The 14,812-nt window shown below is 46.4% G+C and overlaps 1 long non-coding RNA gene across 1 annotated transcript in view; it reads right to left on the reverse strand.

Moving 5' to 3' along the window:
• LOC144137856 (uncharacterized) overlaps positions 1-14,812 on the reverse strand; it is a 90,283-nt gene that overhangs the window by 35,390 nt on the left and 40,081 nt on the right. Inside the window, exon 3 of the long non-coding RNA XR_013315750.1 lies at positions 2,709-2,787. This is a non-coding gene — a long non-coding RNA (uncharacterized LOC144137856). The remainder of the gene's footprint in view (positions 1-2,708; positions 2,788-14,812) is intronic.

The following is a 14,812-nucleotide window of genomic DNA, read 5'->3' on the forward strand; positions in this document are numbered from 1 at the left end:
AAACTCAGTCCCTCTCATCTCTTGTGTGGAGCATTGGGAGGCGGCGTTAGGCAGCTCGGATCCCTGGGTCCAGCAAGGACTCGCTGAACGCGCAGCCGAGATCACCGGCGCCCTCCAAGCGCTGGTCACCTATCGTCGGTGACCCAACGGATCCAGAATAAAGTTTTTTTACTCTTTCTCTCAGCTGCCTTAGAACACAGAACATCTTTTCTGTTAAGAAATCGGAAGCTCGTATGGAAGTGACCGTGCATACCACCAACCGCTTTAACAAAATTTTGTACATATATGTATAATGATGAAGCTGAGAGCATGGTGAACAAACAGGACACAGAACACTGAAAAAGGCGGCAGCCTCCGTTCTGGGTCCACATTTCAATCAGAAGACTTGTCTTCGTCAGGGCAACGGTGTTCATTCCTAGCACGCCTCACACAGTCATACGTCCTTCAGAGATAGGTTCCTTCAGAGTGTCATTGAAATGTGCATGTTTGGGCATATTCAAGTCGTTAAACAGTTGGCGCGTTTTGACACTCCTCTGTTCATGCTTCCTTTTCCGGTTAATTTCTTTTAGTATGCATAGCGTGAGCGTGGTGGAATCGATATAACTTGTTGATTGCGGTGCTTGATATTTATTTTCCTTATATTTGTGTTATTTTTAGTTTTTCTTTGACAAGCAAACGAAACTTACGCTATTACAACATAAATTAAGTGTTTTAGTTACGCATTTTGGGGGACATACGAGACCAAAAATTTTTCTCGGCAAAGTACTCGGCATTGGGTTCATTAAAATCTACCGACTCCTTGGAGCCAAACAGCGCTATCGGTGATTTGGTGATCCAAGTTTTGGAGGATTCTTCGTCGCTCACAAATTCTTCTGCACGCCTCGAACGGCCAAAGAATCACAAAGTATACAGCCACCCGTAAAATGTCTGCAGCAGCCTATTTTGTGGATTTGTTGTCTGTACGTTGTAATGTAATACACTTTGTTGGGCTCGAAATCCCCGGCAAATTCAATATCCCGCGGAAGCAATACGGCCCCGTTAAGCAGCGTAACCGAAAGAAAATGTTCCGCCCAATTCGCAGCGCAGCGAACAGGATAAAATAGGAAGCGCAATGAAAAAAATCTCACAATAATCATACAAGCAAGTAAAAATGAACGAAAGACTCGGACGAAACAAAGAATGAGCCAAATAATAAATCCGACAATCGAAGTGTGGCGTTACCACTCACGCCGATAGCTAACGTTCAGAGACATAAAAATTCCGTTAGATCGATTTATTTGTTCGCGCAGGCTAAGCCGCGCCGGAAGGCCAGCTATAGCACGGCGGAGACGGAGGGCGGCAGAACGAGGCGAGGATATCCTCCCACCGAATATCGCTCATCTTCTTGTCCCCGGAACGGCTCGCGGAAATCATTACTCTCAGGCCTCTCCGGGGCGCCGCCGGCGAAACAGCGAATCCTCCCCGGAGGAGGCGGCATCCCGTCATGCGACCCTGGCGACGTCGTCGAGAGAGACGGCGTCTGGTAGGCGGCGTCAGCTGGATAAAATTGAAATATCCACCTTCCTCCTCTTCTTTTTTCCGCTGTCTGGTAGAAAAGATGTTTTTTTTTTGTTTTGGTTCGACCTTTTTTTCGAAAATACCGCCATCATTGCAGTGGGATTTGCGTCAAGCCGGAGACGGTTTAAACCGTGACGCCTTTGAGGCGGTTATGTCGTACCCCGCCGCAACGCAACCCCAGAGCTGGATGTCGCCATTTCCTTTGATGTGTTCATTGTGTTTGAGTCAGCACAGACGGACCAGAGGCGAGAAAACTGCTGACGGGGTGCGCGCAGCTTCGGGGAAGACTGAACATGCTTGCTTCAAAGTTCCCCTTCATACTTTTTATCGCGTGTCAGGCAAAGGGGGTGCCAGTTTCTGGGTGATATTTTGAAGTATTACTTTTATTTTGGATTCTCTTTCTTGGATTTAGGCGCGCGTTAGAGATCCCCACATTGTAGAAATTAATCTGGAGCCCTCCACTGTCGCGCTTCATAGCCCAGGTGTAAGTCGGGAGTGTTAAACCCCGCAGTCAATCAATAAAATCCTTATTCTCGCTCCTAGCTGATATTTTTCGATGCATGGTCTGAAAATTGGTACCGATATATCAAGGGCCTGAGTCTACACGTCCCGATCTTGCCTTACTGATAGAGAAGGAAAATGTTCATGTCGCAGCAGTAGACTTTGACAAAGCGTTGCAGGAATGTTACGTTCCTGAGCCCTCTTTTGCGAGAGGGTTCGCTCATTCGAAAGAATGACGGGCTGTCTTCTTCATGGTCTCAAATAGGCACTTGTCAGCGTTACCTGAAAGACATTGTTATTGTTTCTCCCACGTTTGAAGCAGACCTCGGGTGCTCTTGAGATCTTTCGCTCCGCAGGCCTGCAGCTTGACTAATCCGGATGCCATTTCAGATGTCGCCACATCAAGATTGTTGCCCACCCTGTCGACTCCGCGGGCGTTCATAAACAAAGAGGGCACGTGTCGTAAACCAATTTCCTGACCCCCTTTCAGCGCACGACGTCCGCAGCTTCACAGCTCTTTATACCCTCTGGCGCTGCTCCGTCACATATTTTACTCCCTTAAAGATGGCACATTCTCTTTCGGGCAGGCGTAAGCCGCCGCTTTTTCTACGCTCATTGGCCAACTTTCGAACACAAAAATTACGGCTCACTTTGATGGCATTGCTCCGACAGAAGTCCTCCAGAATGTAGCGGTCGCAGCGCTGGAGTTGTATTGGCCCAACCATGAACCTGCAGAGAGAGGTTGATATATAGAGGCAGTATTTTATACAAATGAACATTTGGTTTCTTGCACTCCTATTGCATCACTTTGATATATGACCTTTTCGGTGTTTTTATAGTGCCTACAAATTTATTTTGGCGTTTTTGCAAATATGCTTATAAACGCCTATAAATGCCTGTTTCCAAAATGGGCGGCTACATGAACAATATTTAGCTTGAACTGTCGCTTTCGAATGGAGTTTAAAATCGTTATTCGTGCTACCGGGCAGATGACTGTTCGGAACATTATGGGGTTCAACGTGGTCCTCTAGTTCCGTCAACTCACGGAAAACAATCGAAAAACGGGGAGATGGGTGTACAGTAGCTGACCGTTTTTTCGGACTCCGAAAATTCGAACTTGCTGGATATTTCGGACTTTCCCGAGGAACCGCGAGTTGTCCCATAGGACTAATGACTATCGGATTTTTCGGACTGCTCTTTTATTCGGGCTATTTTTCGTTCCTCTCCAGGTCCGAAAAATCGGTCGGCTGCAGCAATTTGCTATTTTTTCCGCATTTTTACAGTGATTCTTACGCTACGTTTCATGTTCTTTCCGAACAGATTTCTTAAAACATTTGCAGTCGCATCCTCGTTTCTAGAAGCATACTCAAATCCAACTTCATTCTAAATGCAGCGGTTAAGCATAGAACATGCCTTTGTTAGCACATCCTGCATATATTGAAAAGCAAACGGCGGAACATCCCCGCGCAGCCGCATTTCCTTACGCCTCAAAGTTCAGGCTGACGACGGACTGTAAAGCCCGCATTTCCATCAAAGTATTCTGGGCTACGAAACACCGTTTGAAAAATCCTCATCAAACGTGTTTTAGTGTATTTAGCAGTGTTAGGACGCATTGCCTGGCAAACTCGAGCAATATCACTGCATAGAAGAAAATTGCTAGAGTTGTACCTAACAGTCTTTAACATGTTAATTCCCGGATATATCGTGGTATCTGAGTTTATTATTTATGTCTGTTTTGTTGTGTCGTAATTAAATTGCGTCGGGAAGACACAAAGTCGCACTTTATTATTCGGCATTCCCTGCTCTCAAGTATTGTTCTATTGCCTATTTCGCCATAGGCGACGCCGCCAGAGAAAGTGACTGTAGTCATCGAACATGATTGTGCGCAGTGCGCTTGTTCCAATAAGTCAATTAATCGCCATTAGTCCAGCGGTGTTATGGAACAATTGAACGGCTATATTCAGCCAAGTTCTGAAAGACTAGTTTGTTCAAACATAACAGAGTTGTATTTTCTCATGGTCCCTCTAATCTTTAAAAGGCCAAAGACTAATTGCGTGTCTTTTAAAAGGCAGGTGTATTGGCCGAAATCAAATGGGTAATTTCAAACGGTTTTAGAGGTCTGTCACACTGCACAAAACGCCATACGCATTATACTGCAAACGAGAAGCCATTTCTGCACCTCGGCCTTTACACAGAGATACTATCAACTTTTCCGTTAACGTAAAAAGACATTCGCCACCGCCAAGATCGGCTAACACTGCAAATATACCTTAAACTGGCCTTCAGTCTTTCGATGGAGTGATTCGTCTTCATTGCCAATAATTTCATTTTATACCTCCTTTTTCGGGGGGACCGTTCACTTATTCATTGGAAACATTAGCCCAGTGTTCCTGTCTTGTGCCGCGCTCTCTGTTCTTCACAGCTGCCGACTGAAAGCCGCTCTTCTCCTGCCTAGGCACGATGATAAAGTGAAAGAAAACCTGCGAAGCGGGGAAGCGCGCCCTAAGGGAGACTGACGTGATGAACGCCTATGCAGAAGAGAAGCAGAAACCAAGCTCACACACACGAGGCCTACGCCTCGTATTCAACTCCACGAGCAGCAGATGTATCAAAAAGGCTCGCTAAAGCGTGCTATCCTGGTTGGAAGGGTAACAAAAAAGAAACATGGCTTCGAAGGGTGATCGGTCTGGCTAGGACAAAAATAGAAAATCCTGACTTAAAATTCATTGAAAGGTGTAAGAAACCGATAGCTTTCGAGAGCGCGGGACTAGAAAAAAATCTGTAGATGAAAAAAAAAAAAAAAAAAAAAACAATTGCGAGATAAGCGCGTTCTATAAGAGGGCTTTGCGAGGCGTCGCGAAACTTCGCCGATAAATCCATTTTCGCGGGGCCTGTCTACCCTTGCGCGACGTCCATGCGACACCGTGATTCTCGATCTCCGCTGGATTTTGTATTCCGTTACCGTGGAAGCTCTCCTCCTTTTTTTTTTTCAATTTTTGGTTTTCCCGCCACGACTGCGAAAGATTTTCTTGCACCCGACTAGTTTTCGTTGCTTTGGTATAATCTTTCAATACAGCAACCGGGAGAGAAAAGTCCCGTGCTCAGTTTCAATCTTTCGTCCGCTCAAGCTTAGCTCAAGACTCGCTTGCTTTACTTTTAGCATCTATTTGTTGCCTGCTTTTCATGTTTGGCTACACACTACGCGTTCTGATTTTGTCGGCATTGGCACACCGCTCGACTTACTCTCTTGCTGTTTTTATACGGTTCCTGTTCCATCACGAGGGCCTGAAACTCTTCCTGACACATCGATCTCTTTCTAGGAAGGCCTTATTTTGTTTTAAACTGTGGCCGCCTCCGTTGCATACCAAGGATGAGCACGCAAGGTTTTTACTTCTTACTCAGTGATTTGTCCCTTCAGCTTTCACAAAATCAATTTTTGGGGCTTGCGAGCGTCTGCAAACAATAAAAATGACCTATAATTCCAGCTGTTCACCTCGTTTCTGGTTCCCCTTATCGGATTCCTTAGAAAATTTGTAACGCTTTATATGTAACCGGCTCACACTAAAAATTACGCCTTATCACGTTTTCAATTGATGAACAACGAAACGTAAGAATGTGTAACTTTTAATTCTGGTTATTTCCCTCCTCTCTCTCTCACTCTCTATCTCATGCCGGTGCGTTCACTTCCTTGTCTTTCGGAGCTTGTTAACCTCATAGTTTCCAAGCACACTTACACGTAACCACAGAGGGGAGGTTGGCCGTATTCGGGAAGGCGGCTGAGCTTTGCGACGTTTACTGAACCTCTGGCGAAAAGTTTCCTAACGCCCGTGACATGATTCCGTAGAGGCAGAAGCACCACCCCAGTGCTTGTTAGGAAGACCGATCGCGGTTACGCGGATCCCACGTAAGCCACGTAACCGTGGGCGATGGAGTCGCGAGCACATCGAGGGCTGATTGAGCTGCGGTGGTGCCGAACGGTATGGTGGGTTACGCCGAAAGAGGAGGAACAATGGAGAGTACCCGTTGGTTTTGTGGCGGGGGGAATTATAGACGAACGGGACATAGAAGAGTGTAACGATGGAATCTGGATGTTTGTCGCACCCGTTGTTTGCAAGCATGTTGATGAGCGTTTTGGTGAGCCGCTAAGTAAGGCCGATTGTGTGATGGTGGTATACGCCGCCAGTTCCAGCTTTTTTTTCGCAAGGTCGGAGAAGTTTGTCGACCGTCTTTATAGAGCATTCATATTCGACTTTATTCGATTAAATAATTCAACTGTTCAAGTGTATTGGAGAATTTACTCACGAGGACGAATCGGTACAGCGGTCCTTCGTCTTCTTTTAACAAGGCCCAGCATCCCCGATGTTTATGTAGTTTGGGGGCCAGGACACGAATCCCTTGATGGGAATGAGGTGGCTCACGCCGCTGCCCGCGCTTACATACAACGGGCCGTTTCTCTCACGGGGCAGTCACCACCACTTCCACCTAACCCGCAACTTCTCTTGCGCAAGACATATAACTTGGGGGACTACCGGCACAAACGGCAAATTTTCCCAATTCCACACCACCAAGTCACAAGGGATGAGGCAACAACGTTCAGAAGACTTCAAACTAACACGTATTCACACCGTACTCTTTTTTATCCATTTATCCAAAGACTATCAAGCCACCTGAAACTACTGGCCAGCGCCCGGTACCCTATACCATCAGGTGTTGGAGTGCCAAAAAACGCCGAACCTGCAACTAATCCCCAACCCCTCCATACAACAGTGGACGGCGTGGTTGACCAGCAAGAACCCGGCGCTCCAGCTTGACCTGGTGCAAAGGGCCCGCGCAGCCAGCCACAGCTAGTTGATCCCGGACTGGGGATCCTCTCCACCGGGCAGGTGCCCTAACAACTGCACCTCTTGTTGTAAATAAAGATTTCATTCATTCATTCATTCATTCATTCATTCATTCATTCACTCAAGTGTCTCTGACATGGATTCATTTCTGCAACGAAGCAGTATTGTCTCTTGCAAATGAACAAATTCAAAAACAAAGCGCAATGGGAAGTAAACCAGTGGAACGGACACCATCAGGTAAGAGCGGGCATCCCGTTGCCGCTTGTTCTGCTCCAGTAACCCCCCCCCCCTCCCCCTTTCCCCTTTTTCACCCAGCATCCGTTTCACGATGACTTTTGCGCAATAGGTTTTGCACAGCCCGGCACCACCCCACCACGAACCCGGCACCAGGGTATGTCGAATTTTACGACCGGTCTGGGCCCGTCAAAAGGCCAGTGCTGGGACGCTGGGGTAACAGCCTTTTTTCCCTGCTCAGAAACGGGCGTATGCTAATTTTTCAATCTTATGTATTCTGTATAGATCACATCGGCCTAGAGTGTAATAAAGAAAAATAGTAAGGAAACTGCCGCGAGGCCGCATCCGTTGCGCCTAAGCAGGGTATTTTCATGCTTTTTGTACGTGCTCGTTTACTGGCCTAACACTTCACCGCAGTACACCTAAGCAATGCGCAAAAGCCAATTTTAGAAGCCGCAATACTGATTGATTGCAGTAGCGGAGTCTCTTTGAATTCGACTTCTCTGCTGTACACAACAGCGTTGCGGCGTACACCGTTGTCGAGGGACAAAATAGGCGGCTTTATAACAAAATATCAGCGCCTTAAGGCTTTTTGTGTGATACCTCTTAAGACAGCAAGACACTGTGTATCCCCTTCGGAATCCATTTGAAGTTGCCATCACTTCTTTACAATCATGCACTGCTCGGAAGACATTTTTAGGGGCCTTGTAAGCAATAATATTCAACGTACAAGGTCCTCAGCACAAGATGTTGCGTCACGGACGCACGATTTCATGCCGAATGAAGGCACACTACAATGCTTACACATAAAAAAAACAAAAGGCATGGCCCTGCATTTCTGAGCCCCATCTGCTTGGGTTGAATACCTAGTGCAGACACACAAGTTTGATTTTTAAATTTCCCTTACACACACCCACTCATGCGTGCGCACACGCAAAATATATGTAGATGGGTTTGATACTACTAAAGACATACCACGCGTAAAAAACAATTAGCTCGGTAGAAAATCTAACTAGCAGCCTCGTCCTAACCACACCATTTGGCTTAGTCGCTAAATAAAGAACCAGGATTAACATGGTAAAATCTCGCTGCGCTGCATGTTGCTTCTCACCGTTTTTTAAAATGAATGCATTCCCATTTTTAAGCAGCTTTACGGGGCCGACTTAAAGCTATTAATCGCAGCTAATCAACATCAGGTTCTCATGCCTTTAATTGAGAAACATACTTCGTCCATCGTTTGCAAAAAAGAGCTAATCATAATTGCGGTAGTCATAGAATTGCAGTTTGTGAAGGCAAAGTCTGGAACACAAATCTGTAAAAAGCAACGCAAAGCAGCTGGTTTCAGCGTGCGCGATACCGTATGTTATTCATCAATCCAACTAAGGAAATTTTCAGGGACCAATCTATTGGTTGAAGCAATTTCTTTCGCTAACGTACCAGAGGAAACTGTGCTCACAATTACCTGCATATATTTCAAGCACTCTGCACGTGATATAATCTCAAGCAATCCAATCTGCCGTGTCAGTTAGGCTTGTGTTCCTTGTTTACGCCCGTCAACAAACTTGCCCCGGTCAAGCTGGCATTGTGATCTTCGTCGGGGCGAAAGGGTGGCGGGTGAGACTCCGAGATTAGACTCCAGTCGGGGCTGTTTGATTTAGCGACGATCAGGATTGAGTTTCACTCAGCCGTGCGGAGGACGTGACATGGTCCTCCACCCTGCCCGAGATTTGTTGCGGATTTTATTACACCCAAACAGTGCGGAGCCACAATGTGGGGCCCGGAACCTGCAGGAACACATTGGCCGTGAGTGGTATGGCTGTGTCAATTTACGTGAGTCGGCAGATGGGGCCGTTGAGATCTAACTGAGCGTGAGTAACGGATTAGCCCTGGATAAATCAGCTGGAAAATATTTATAGCCGTATTTATGGCGCCGGGGAACACGTGTATTTACTGGATGAGGGAGTGCCAAAGGTATGCTGCACGTGGGGATATTGTGCAGGCAAAGGAAGAAAAAATATACCAGAAATATTTACCTTGTATATATTGGAGCCTGGTAAAATTCGCAAACAACAGCCACCACATAGCCGCATCCTTAAAGTGATGGATATGTGATACCATACACAAACTAATGTTGGCTCATAAGAAACGGATCATACTTGGTACAGTGACTTCTCCGGTTCATTGTGCCGGAAGACAGTAAAGGTAGCACGTAGGGTAAATTTCATAGCCTTACAAGAGCGTTTGTTAAAATGCCGCCCATGATTTTAATTGCATCTTCGCAAGTTTTAGTGGCTCTTTGCTGAAGTGAAGCGCATGTAGGTACAAAGCTTGGTACAAATTTATTTGACGCAAGCGCGTTGAAAAGCAAGTTTTAATCAAAATTTGTTATGTATATTGTGGTTGAAAAGATCAATGGGTGCCTACAACGTGGCGAAACATTTTCACCTTGCTTACCAGCTTCACTCAGCAATAAAGTTAACTTTGTAAAGCCGCGCCGCATAGCCGATCATAGCTTGATGCGAATCAGCTTGATTGAGTTCACAACATTCCGAACGACTCGAAGCCTGGAGGAGTTGTTACAATTCACCTGTAACGTAGCCTACGTCACGAGTCACTTGACTGAGAAGCAAGTTTACCGAAGCAGTTTTCGAACTTGAGATTTTGCATCTGTACAACGCTCAAAAATAGATAAAATAGTCTTTCCCTCACAGGTGTACCACCGGTCTCCACCCGCGGTTGCCCCGCGAATCAAATGCAACAAACCGTCGTTACGGCAGAGTCCTCGAAGCATAAGACTGATTTGTTATAGGAGACACTTTGTTAAAACGGATATAATTTGCTCTCATTGTGCTCCAGTGAGGGCGATGAAACACTTATATTAAAGCGGTATTTTCAATAAAGCGTTGATGCAATAACCGAGGATTTAAAGCAGTTTCATACGAAACAGTCACCCATGGCGATCGTCATTTGCGTTTCACGGCGCCGAAAGCGATTCCATATTTCCCGTTTCCAGTCGATGCGTCCGGCGGCGTAGAATTTCATTTTTCGACCGATTCAGGGGACAATTACACATTACACGGGGGGAGGGGGGAACTAGCGGTGTTTAAGCCACCGTTTCCTTGCGCCGCCATCTGTCGGAGGGCGCGGGCACCAGAGACGAATGCTAATGGTCACGCTATCTTGCTCACCTACGCTGGGGGGTTGTCGCGTTAAACTCCCCTGTGTCCCCGTTCACCGTCCGTACGGTGTACAGATGTGATCTCGGAAACTTCGATCCAGACGACACGCTGCGCATTGGCGATTTATATCGCTGTTGCCTGCGCATTTACACGGACCTTTATTTCCTTTTAGCTTCTTGATTCGCGACGGACATTTTGTTTTTACTCTTCGCGTAAGAAAGATTTTTTGCTTGGTTGCATTTGTTAATTGATTGTGACCTTTACCTCATTAAAACTTGGTTTGTTCCTCCAGAAATCAATGAGCAGCCTGCATGAAAAAGCGGGACATATTAAAAAACGGCCTTAATTATATTCGTAACGGTCTAGAGCACTGGTCGTAGTTCTTACTCAATTTTTGTAAAACCATACAAGTGTTAAAAAAATGAACGCATTAATGAACCTTCAGACTTCGGGGGCTTGACGTTTTAATGAGGAATTGGCATTGTATCGTAACTCGTTCGCTAAGGTAGAATATGCAGCATGTTCTTGTTTTCGACGACAAAAAGGGCGCACACAAATGCGGGCGACGGGACGGTAACAAGCAAGCCTGAGCCACGGAGAACATGTCGGGAGCCTTGTCGACACCGTGTCAGAAGCAGCGGAAAAAATGTACGACTAATGCGCTTTTTCGCTGACTCTATGAGAGCGGTCCGCCACGGCGAGACGCGATAACACTTGAATTATTCATACGCACGGCGCGGAATATCAGCAAGCCGGTTTGCTTTGGGCAGGTGCGTGTTGACTCAGCCTTTTTCTGATCGAGAAACAAGAATAAGAAATTGTTTTCGGCGGTGACACTCGACACGCTGGTGGCATGTGTGCAAGCGAACTGGATTGCTTCCTTTTTTTTCTTTTCCCTGTCACGTCTATGATATAGGGATGAATGATCCGCCCCGGGAGGGCTCCTGTACACCTACAACGCGGCTTTCTGGATGTATTTACCCCTTTCGACAATGGCCAGAGATCTTACTTTGCAAATCTTATCATTGTCATGACAGCCGATTTCAGAAATTAAGCATGATCCCCTGGGTTGGCCAACATTAACGTAGGGTAACAATTAAAAACTGACACTGACCACGAAAAACAAAAAAAAAAAAACATTGTGAACAAGTTAGGTGGTGGTCTGGGGTTCGAATGCTGAGCCAGGACGAATTTTTCTTCAACTGCGAAGTTTTTGTGAAAGCTGTACAACTTTCCTTTGTAGCCGTACAGCTGCATTGAGGTGGATGTCAAATTTTCCCTCGCAGAAACCCACCTTGGGGATTTTCACTAAATCTGGTAAATTAAGGATCCCGTACGGTAGCCGAAACGTTTTTGTGGTTTGTATAAAGATTCATGGTAGGTGTCAGTTTTTACTGGCGGTCGGGCTTTTTCCGGAACGGGCGCGCTTTCGTCAATCTCTTGATTTCAATGATAACGTATATAATAATAGAGGGAGTTACCTGTTTGTTTATGTGTATGGCGCAACAGAGAGAAGACAAGCGCTCTTTGAGATTTTTAAAGACGTCATCTCGTTATCAGCAAGCGTGATTCCAAATATTTATTCTGCGGCACAACCATTTCCGTTCTAGCTCAGATATAACCTTTCACTACCACTGCCTTCAAGCGCACTCTTTGCCATTCTCGATGAGACGTGCGCTAGTACTCCATACTCTAATGTGTCGGTTGTTATGTCAAGACGGCATGAAAGAGACTGGCGACGACGTTACTTGTGACCGGGTCTCATAAAGCAGCCTCCCTAAATTGGAGACTTCGTCGTCCCTGTCGGCGGTGTTACCGGCGCAGGTGAGTTCCTCCGAGGCAGGTAGTAACGTGCTTCCGGTTAGGATGCAGCATTTTACCGCGGGAGTTTACCTACGCGCCATTATGTGTGGCTTCCTAATGTGAATATACACCGTTCCTGCAGCTTCATCTCCCAAGGAAACAAACACCCTTCGTTACGAAGGGTGCAGCCGGTGTCGGCTAAAGTTGTCGGAGTGCATTTGGCGATTAATTTGTAGACCAGGAACAACACAATGTGCCTTCCCTCAACACATAAGGCCGACCCCGATGTTTGCCTATGTGAGCGTTGCTCCAAGAACGGAAACGGTAGCCGAATTCATTGACGAGCGCCTATTTATAGACAACCATGACAACCATTACGTGAAGCGCGGGGGAATGCGCAACATGTAGCGCAGTCAGTTTCACAAAGAACCATAGAGAAACGAGAAGTAAATTCGTCGTAACACCCGCGAACGCTAGAAATATGCATGCGTACCAGAAACTACCGCGATTATTACGTCAAATTTCCTCAGCAATTTCCGTCTACATTGCACCCTTTCTTAAAATACAGCGAATACGCCGATTTCAGCCGCGCCGACAATTTAGAAAAAATTGGAGGATGCGTCGGATTCGCTTTGAATGGTGTTTCGCGATGGCGTTATCGGGTCCCGTTTCCACCGCATAGAAACTGTTCCAGCTGTGGGAAATTCCCACTCCTGCACGCACGCCATCTGTTGGAACAGCACCTTGTATACAAACCTGCGGGTTTTAGGGGGCGCCGCAAGCAGGCGTAAAAGAAATTTAGGGGTGAAGCACCTTACAGGAGTAGTGACACGAAATTTCAAAACTGAGATAACTATGTAAAATGCTTCCTTTTCATCAGGAGATATCTCCCGGCAAGTTTCAACAGCAACCGTTGGGCGTAAGGTATTTTATCTCCGTTTTAATCTTCGCCCGCACGAGAAAGCCCAGAGCGGGCCGACATGACGTCATCTGCTACTTGCCCCAAACTGCCGACGTCGGCGCTCCGTGACGAAGCCGACGCGCTGGCTGTGGTTGGCACGCGCTGCTCCGGCGTGTGTACATGTCGTGGTTTTGGGACTGACGTCATGCTGCCCGGGCGCGTGGGGACGGTGAAGACCTCAACCGGTCTGGGCGCGCGCGTGTGCTCGCTCGCCAGGGTGGCAGCGATACAGCAAGAATGGTGACGTCACGTGATACGTACCTCCTGCCATGGCGGCCACTCGGCGTTTGTGTTGTCGAAACCGAAACTGACACGAATAAACAACGCCGTAAATAAATGTTTACGCTGCGCTCGACCGTCCGATGTGTCTTTCTATGATTAGTGGGCTGGTAGGCACGCATCGCGGTGAAAAAAACGTCACACGAATATTTCGTGTCACTACTCCTTCAGGTCCGAGGCTTGTCCGTACGACGTCACGCGTCCGTGCTCACGGCATCGCACCGTGTAAATCGAAACATCTGTGAACAAAAGGTTCACAAAAGGTGAACAAGAACAAAATAAAAGGTTCGCGAAAGGTTAGAGAGGGAGAGAGGGAGAGACAGAGAGAGACGCACAGCACCGTGTTAATCGAAACATCTGGGAACAAAAGGTTCACAAAAGGTTAGAGAGAGAGAGGGAAAGTGTGCTCCTAGAGAGCCGTGCGCGAGGAGAATTGTATTGAATTGTATTTAATTGGATTTGGAATTATATTCGATTAGATTGAAATGAACTAGATTAAATTGGATTGGATTAAATTGAATTGTATTGGATTAGATTGGATTGTAAATTGTATTAGCGGCAGTAAGCACTCTCACGGGTGATTTACGGTCAGAACGATCTCCAGTGCTTCACCCACTCGTCATGATTCACTTCGTGCAGATGCGTGAGTTTTTTTTTTTTTTTTTTTTTACGGGAGCCGTAAAATAATTCAACCTCAGATAAAAGTGTGGTTGAATTTTTAAATCTCTCTCTAGCATAAAGATCAAACGCGCTTTCATCCACACAGTTTGCTTGTGACTGTCAGGTTTTGGAAATAACACGATGGATCGGGACGTAAGTATGATGTGTGGTCGCATGGGTTTTAGGTTGTAGTGGTTAAATGTATGTCTGTTCTAATAAAAATCAGTTGCTAGTCAGCGCTTTGGTTTGTCGTCTCCGTTCTTAGTGTCCGCGTTTAATTGCGCGATCATCAAGATGTTCCAAATATAATTCTTCGCTCACACCAATTTTTTGTTTACGGTCAGCGCCACCGGCGACACCGGCTTTTCTGCAATAAGCGCTTTTTGGCGCAACGCGTAAGAATTTGTTGTGCTATAGCGACCCTCCGAAAGTGCATTTCCAGCGACTGTGCTGCAAAAACACTAAACCTGTTGGTGAAGATATGCAGGTCTTTATTACTTTACACTATAATAGGGACAGTCGGTTTGCTGGCAAGGCCAAATCCAGGCACGGTGGGTATCGTGGGATTAAATGATTGGAGTCGTAGAATGGGAGCCCCAATTTTTTCATGACAAAACTCGGTGATTAGTCCAACTTGTCGTGTCGCTCAATCTCAGCATTGAAGTTGCCACTGTTGTGCCTCGTTCTCGTTTCAAGTGTTCAAAGTGCTTCTGCAGGAAGGTGTTGACACCTTGTTTTGGATTTTGAAGGGGTGATGGATACTGTGAAGGTTATAATTCCATCTCAGGTGCTCACAT

Source organism: Haemaphysalis longicornis, unplaced genomic scaffold (genome assembly GCF_048455015.1).
Source record: "Haemaphysalis longicornis isolate Haplotype H1 unplaced genomic scaffold, Haemaphysalis longicornis Haplotype H1 scaffold_5, whole genome shotgun sequence".
NCBI lineage: Eukaryota > Metazoa > Arthropoda > Arachnida > Ixodida > Ixodidae > Haemaphysalis > Haemaphysalis longicornis.